Source organism: Nannospalax galili, unplaced genomic scaffold, assembly GCF_000622305.1.
Source record: "Nannospalax galili isolate Female #2095 unplaced genomic scaffold, S.galili_v1.0 scaffold139, whole genome shotgun sequence".
Classification (NCBI taxonomy): Eukaryota; Metazoa; Chordata; class Mammalia; order Rodentia; family Spalacidae; genus Nannospalax; species Nannospalax galili.
Window position 1 is genome coordinate 390798 of NW_008345884.1, and position 8183 is coordinate 398980.

The window sequence follows — 8183 nt, forward strand, 5'->3', positions numbered from 1 at the left end:
AATACAGATAAGTCATTAAATATTAACAACATCGACACAAACTTTGTACTAGACTAATCAATCAAAATAAGAGATGGTTCAATTTACTAAAATCACTAATGAATGACGAAGCATCACTACTTACAATACTAAACATACACTACTTTCATAAGAAACAAAATATAAGGAAATTCTATGACCAACTGTATTCCAACATAGCTGACAATTAAAACGACTTGGTTTTGTGCATGCTGTCACCATTGTTATAACCAGATTTAACATAGGACTTAACATATCTGACAGAATACATGAAATCCAGTGGAGGGGGTATGGGGTACAGATGGGGGAGGGGATCTATAAAATGCTCCAAAACTCAATAAAAAATATTTGAAATAAAAGAAAGTGTATTGCTCAGAATGAAGAAAAAGCCAGAAAATGTGAGTGATTAACAGCAGCAAGGAACCCTTCGTTCCCCTGTTGCACAGATGTAGTGGGATATCTATGTCTGTCTCTAGAAAGCACCAAATATGAAGGATAATTTTCTGGGAAATTCTGACTCAGAGAGTTCCTTCACCCAGTGTTAGTAAGAATGGCTATGTGACTGGGATGTATTGCATGTGAAAACAGTGGTGCATGTGACAGACAGTGGCCCAGCAGGCCACTATGGCTAGAGTATGCTTCTTCCTGGAGTTGCACCACTGATCTAGGGGACCAGGCACTCTGAGGGCACCAGGAGAAAACAAGCATTCTAATTCTACAGATGGGTGTGAGGCAAAATGAGGAGAGATTTGCACCTCTGCCAGAGGCAATAAAAACAACTACAAATAGAGATTAAGGAAGTTGTGCTTGAGATGGAGTAGGAATAGACTGCCAGTCAGATCTGAAGCAGATGAAGGCAAAGGATCTAAAATGGGTGGCTCTTTGTCAGTTGCTGTCTCATTTGCATTAGGTCATCTAAATAAGAAAAAAGAAAGCTAAGCAGTTTTATTTAGTTGTATGTTTACTTTATTTTTACTCTGTTTAAGACTTGTTTAGAAAAATTCAACTCCACTACCAAGAGAAAAGAATTTACACATGCTGGTGTGGACAGGCAAGGTAAAGACAGAAGCACCAGGAATCAAAGCTGATGGTGAATTCTGCTCCAACAACTCAGCCTCCTGGATAGGAGCATATGATGGAGTGGCAGAGAGACAAGCACTGGTTCTCCATCATCCCATATACAGAATCTCTGGTGGACATATCCCACCCTAATATATGTTGAGGTACTAGGTCAAGAATGAGGCCAGACACCCTACACTTCCCACATTCTGTAGTGAGTCAGATGCTCAGCCAGGGATGAAAATCTTTGAAAATGCAAATGAGAAAATCATGGAGTTGTGGGCCAGATGTAGGAGCTCAAGCAATAAGTAGCCTGAGCTCTTTGTGCCCAAACCTCCACCCATTTCAAGTCTGATGGGCATTTGCTATAAATTATTGAGATCATAGACACTTGGAAAATTAGGGAAAGCTTTAGATCACCTTCCAAGAAAAGTACACAGAAAATGTTGCACACTGCAACATTTTGTTCCTGGTCTACGTCTTGATCAGCAAAAATAGACAATCTTGTGCCCACCTTTGTAAAGTCAAATTCACTGCTGGGAGGTACACATGGCATCTGGTTCCCTCCTCCCATTGTCCTTGTGACAACCTGAGGCAAGAATGCTCCAAAACCACTGTTTGGAAAATCCCAACGAGTTTATTGGACTTGCTAACTGAGCTTGGGGAGCTGAATTACTTACAGAAGAGTAGGGGCTCCCCCAATTCATGACGGTGCTAAAAAGTCCACACCCAAACATAAATCCTGTGGCTTCGTGACAGCCACACAAAATGGCAAGAGACCTCCTTCGTGGCTTTCTCAGCTTATATACCCTTAGCTCCTCCCCCTCATGCAGCTAAGGTCAACTGATTGGGTGGGAAAGGTAATGGGCTTACCCCTGCTTGACTTCTTCCATAGAGCATGGGAAGGAGGTGGAACTATAGCTTGCTATCATAGTGGTTGGACAAACTTCCAGGTTACACTCCATCCCTTCCTCTGGCTCTTATAACTTTCTGCCCACCTCTTCTGTGAAATTTCCTGAGCTTTGGAGGAGGTGATATGTGTGGGATGATCTTCCTCCCATTGTGGCAAGGCATTGGAATTTCAGGTCTCTGCATCATCAGTTTGTCATGAACTGATGGCTCATTTTAGTGGTATTCCATCTACTGTAAAAAAATGCAAACAGCAAGAAGCAAGAACATGTAAACAGTGACTGCTGTAATAACTTAACCTATGGGCATAAACACAAATGCTTGGATGGTACTTTAGCAGGTGCAGCACATCTATCTAACAAAATAGTTGCAGTGGCTTCTCCACTGCAGTTGCCAATAACCTCCACCACCACAAAGGGTTGGCCTGGTCTACAATACCAGATGTGTGTTCCATCCCTAGGAGCAGGCATTAGGTCCAATTGAAAAGTAGATGGGCCACTATTGCACCAGCAGGAATATCTCACTTTGCATATTGATAGTACAACATGCAGGATCCCTCACTGAATAGGATGATAGGGGGAAATTCTCCCTCAGCCATCTGCATAGCACCTTCTGGCACTATGAAAGCCACCCATCCAGTGGCAGGGAGTTTTCAGCTTGGTCCAAGCTTGATTTCTCCCTCTCCTGCACTCACATCATGTGGTGTCTTCAGCAATAGGGTCTTACCATCCACCTCAGGTGTACAACCAACATTATTGGCAATAACCTTTATTATTTTGGGGACCTCTAGGGCCCCTTTGGCCAATAGTTCATAGGGAGGCAACCCACCTCTGGTACTGGAATTTGGATTTAACAACAGTATGGCTTCTGGAAGGGCCTTTTTCCACCACTGTAGGGTACCTTCTGTGCTTAAGGCTTTTAACTGTTCCTTTAGCCATTTTTTCTTTCAATTAGCCCTACTCCTGTAGGATTGTAGGGAAGGTGGAAATACCATTGAACCTCATTATTTTCAGCCCAGGCTTACACATCAGTACTTGTGAAATGAGTGCCTCTGTTGCTATCAATCCACCATAGGCACCCATACGTGACACTGAGTTGGGTAAGGTCCTTAATTGTAGCCCCAACTGTCACTCTCTTGCAAGGGAAAACTTGTGTAAGGCATGTGGCAGTGTCCACACAAGTGAGAGCATACTTGTACCCTTCATTGACTGGCAGGGCCCTATAAAATCTACTTTCCAGTCTCTTACAGGGCAAGCTGACTTATGCACATGTCACATCATGGCATCCATCCTTCAGAGCCATAATGGGGAACACACTTCACAGGCCTGGACCACCTGTTGGATGTCAGAGTATTTTACTAGAACACCGATGGCTTTGGCCTATGTTGGCTCCCCTGTGGCTAGACTTGATATGAATCTAGTGAGCTGCTTCCAGGAGAACCTATGGGCAGATAGCCCTCACCTTAGTAAGAGCATCATCAGCTTCCTGATTCAGGTCGGGGGTAGGGGTGGGGACTCATCAGGCAGTGGATGGCCACATGGTAAACCACCAGGGCACTAGCTCCTACTGCATTTTATTATATATGTCCTTCCAAATCTGTTGTCCTCACAGTGGCATAGTGGCCGTCCCATCGCCTGCCAGTTTTCTTTCTCCCAATGGGCTGTCCATAAGGTTAAGCTTTTGAACACAGCCCAACTGTCAGCACAAATGGTTACTGGCCAAGGTTCCCATGTTATTACTATCCATACAGCTCTTAATTCAGCCCATTGATTTGCTCGCTCTTTCTCCCATTTCCAGCCACATAGTGTTGGTGTTCAGCTGTATTACCACTGCTACCTATTCTTGTCTGGCACCTCTGCTGGTGCCATCAGTATACCAAGCATCAGCTGAAATTGGAGGAGCACCTTGTAACACTTGGTTGGGCCTTGTTGGAGGGTCAACTATAGGAGGTTCTGTGCCTTGAAATGACGTTGGTCCTAGTACTGCCTGCATGGCATTGGTGATCAGGCTTGCTGACACCACCCTTGCTGTTGTAAATATGCATGCCATCTTTGCAGCATTTGATTTTGCGCTACCCCCTGAGAAGGGCTTGGCTAATAAACCCTCCACCCATCCTTTTATGGGATATGCGGTTTTTACAGTAAGAGGGGTGGGCCCTGTAATGGATTCCACCTGTTGTAATGCTTTGTACACAGCCAGCAGCTGCTGTTCTAGAGCTGTGTAACAGGACTCCACCCCTTTCCATGATTGGGACCAGAACCCAATTGGGACTGTCTGCTCCGGTTGTTATTTCCATAAGCCCCACCCATGGCCCTCAGGGCTCCTGGTGACTTCCAAGAGGGAGGGACACAGGTATTGGGGCACACAGCTGTTTAGCTTGCCCAATCAGTACCTTGGCCTGCTCAAAAGCCTCTTGGGATTTTACATCCCAATCCCATGTAGCACCCCTCTTTATTAGATTATACACAGGATGGATGGCCTGAGCAAGGTGAGGTATAAAACTTCACCAATGCCCTAGAAGTCCCCAAAATACCTGTAACTGTTTGGCATTTATTGGTACAGGTTGTTGTAAGATTTTTTTCAACCACTACACTCATAAGAATTTTACCACTGTACCAGGCCCTTGTACATTCTGTTGGTTGATTTCCCATTCTTGCTCCTTCAGGCACACTTGCATGTCCCCCAAATGAGGTTTCAAATTTGTAAGCACTCAGAAGTTAGCATTATGTCATCTGTGTAGTGGTACCTTCTTACAGAAGGAAGCCAGGGTAACAGGGCCAGGTCCAGGGCCACCATCCCATGACAAACCATGGGGCTATGGAGGTGGTCCATTGTCATCCATTCCACATGAATATGAATTGGTCTTGGGATTCAGCAGCTAGGGGAGGACTGAAGAATGTATTAGCAAGGTCCACTGCAGCATGGAAGGACCCTATTTTCTGAGCCAGCTGTTTAGTTAGTGAAATGTGGGGCATACCTACATGAATGGGAGGCACCACCTTATTTAACTCCCTGTAATCTACAGTCATCCTCCAGGAGCCTTCTGGTTTCCTGATAGGTCAAACGGGGCTATTAAAAGGGCTCTGGGATGGCCGGATAACCTCTACCCATTCAAGTTACTGGGTGGTTTCTGTAATTTTGTCTCGACCCCCAGGCAACCAGTACTGTTTGATATTCACCACCCTCCATGGGATGGGCAATTTGACTGTCTCCCATCTTGCCCACCCCCCAAGTAATCTCTTTTACTGCTCACACCCTCAGCCAAAACTCTCCCACAGTAGTATGTAGGGTATGACCCAGTAGGGCATCCACCCCTAAAATGTTCTCTCACAAGTGAGAGATGCATACCTTATACTCCTGAGAGGGGGGCAGCTAATTGCCCACTCCCAGAATGAGTCTAGTCTACTTTACTCATATGGTTTTATCCCCACACTTATCCACCACTATCCATTGGCCCTGGTGTTTTGGGGGGCTGCCATGAATTAATATACACTCATGTGTTTTGTATATTAGTGGGAGAACAATAAATCCTCAATTCAACATGTGGCCTCCAGTCACCCAGTATGGCCCCTCACCTGTGGGCAACCTTGGCCACCACTTCAAGGAAGTGACTGGGAGAGGGGTGTCCCATCCCATGAAGCTGCCTTCCTCTGGAGCAGGGGGAGCATTTGGAGTCACCTGCACCTAGTCTCCAGTTTCTCTTACTCTTTTGGTGAATTGCTGATCTTCTTAAAGCTCTCCATAGGCTCACCAGCACAGCATTTTGTTGCCCGTCACTTTTGTCCCTAGTAACTCCTGCTCTGTGCAGATCCACCTACATCTGTGCTCAGGAGATACAGAGGGGCCATTTTGCCAAGTTCCTGCACTTTTCCCTTGTGTCTATTTGCCTTAGCACCTTTTGAATCCAGTTTACATGTTGGTATAAATCATTTAAATCTGCCAAGGCCTCTCCTGCCTCATACAAGCCATGCTCTACCATGGGGCTTAGCACTGCCACCAAAACTCCATACTAGTCTCATGGAACACACTGAATCAGTTTCTTTCTTAAGTCCCCTGTAAAAACTGTCCTGTCTGGGCCTGTGAACTGGGCTTCAAATACAGCTTCCCTCATACCCAGTTCCCTCAACAGGGCCTGTCCTTTCTTTATGGTTTTCCAATATCTAGTATTCATGGGAATCTCAGCTGGGGATAACCACGTGTCCCTAATGGCCCATATGAGCCCACCCCTCATGAACTGATTTCCCTCATATTGTCTTAAATTGTGAAGTCTTTGTCTCAAAGAGGGATGAGTGGTTATGTTGCTTAACTTCTCTGCTTCTACAGAACTTAAAATAATTCCATCTGCCCCCACACCCCATAGCCTCACAAGCCAGGTGGTCAAAGGCTTGTTTAAATGTCTTTTTTGTTCTAATAGCTCTGATGCTGAGTATTCTCTGATTACTATGGTCTCCTGCACCAGGTTATTGTTAAGACCTCCATTAGCATGCTGAACCATGGTTTTTCCCTTTCTTTGAATTGAAGGTCAGACCTGAGTGGCATCTCCTACCCTCTCTAGGTGACTTCCTTCTTCTCACTACCTGACTCTTCCTAGGCATTCCAGGTTTTAGGTTCCCAGGATGGGCCTTGTATTATCAATTGATCTGGGCCTTTTTTACCTTTTGACCTCCTAGACGTAAAAAGCAGCATGGTTTAGTATTTTATAATATAAGCTGACATATTTGCTATACTCTTGGTTAAAGCAGGCAGGAGAGAAAATTTGCTTGCGCTAACTGATATGTGATGGGCACCAAACCATGTACTTTGATAGCTGAATGACCCTTGGAATTAAATAGTTCCTTATTTTGCAGATTAGGGAAGTGCAGGCAGGAGGCACTGACAGAGATAGATTTGGAGTTCTGGTATGATTCAAAGTTCATGCCTCATTCCTAATAATTCATTACAGAGCTTTTTTCTAATTTAAATAGTAGAATGAATTTATTTTTAAAACTAAAGCCTACACAGAGAACTACAATATGAAACACAAGAAGTACCATTCTCCTGGCTCAGAGTCCTTTTATGATGGGTTCCCTCAGCTCTTAAAGTGCAGTGTCATGGTCTATCTGAGGAGAAAGCAGATGTGTTATCTTTTTCTGGGTCCAATCTGAAAGCCCAACACTGTGAGACTGAGGGATTATCTGAAACTCCTTGGGGAAAGACGCTAGACAATACTGACTTAGTCCCTACTTTTTAATCCAAAACAGAAAGTGGTGACTGTGGACATGAAGTTCTTGCCAGGGCCCATGAGGCCCCAGGAAGTAGATTATTAGTGGATAGCCTTCCACTATCTGCTTCTGAGTAGAGGAGATACAGTGGTCAACATACATGCAAAGGCACAGAGTTGGCTGCTAGATGCTCTTCTCCTTACTTGCCAAGGTGGTGGTGATGGAACTGCCCAAGATCTTGCAATATTCCAAAGCCTATAAACTTAAGTGCAGTCTCACAAAAAAACTATATCATTTTCTTATAGTTAGCGGTCATATGGTGAAAACTTAATGGTTTTGTTGTGTACTAAGCCACAGTACCTTTCAAAAGAACAACAGAAGAAAACAACCTTTTACTGATACATAGATTGACATGCAACATAGATACATTGGCCTGGCTTCTGAGTGTGTAATGTTCACAGCAGCTGCTCACTTTCCCTGCATCTGTTCTCTTTCTCCTTTTACTACTAGAACTCTAGCTCTAGTTGGGCCCTCTTCAGACTGCAGTCTCCTTCTTCCTGTGAAGCTAAGGTGGCATGGTGGCTACTTTCTGGCTAGCAGATTTTGGCTAAGAACTAACTCTAGATCACATCCTTCAAAGTAAAGCTGGCTTCCCTTCACTTTATTGTTTATCCACTTTCTGTCAGCTGAAACTGTATCATGTTGCTATTAAACTAGTCCCAAGAATGCAAGCAAAAGCAATTATCTAGGAAATGAATGAAAATTACTTCCTGATCAGAGAAACTTATAGAGCTCTCTTCTTTCCATGGATCAACTACTTAAAAAAAAGGAATAAATTAACATCTTGTTAAAGTCATTGTGTTTTTGAGTCTTTTTATTCCAACATCACAGTCCAGCTCATGTACACAACAACAGTAGTTTCTATATTGAATTCCAAAGTTTCCTGTGACTGATAAAATAAGTAAGTTTCCTGTAACTGATAAAACAAAAGCAAAA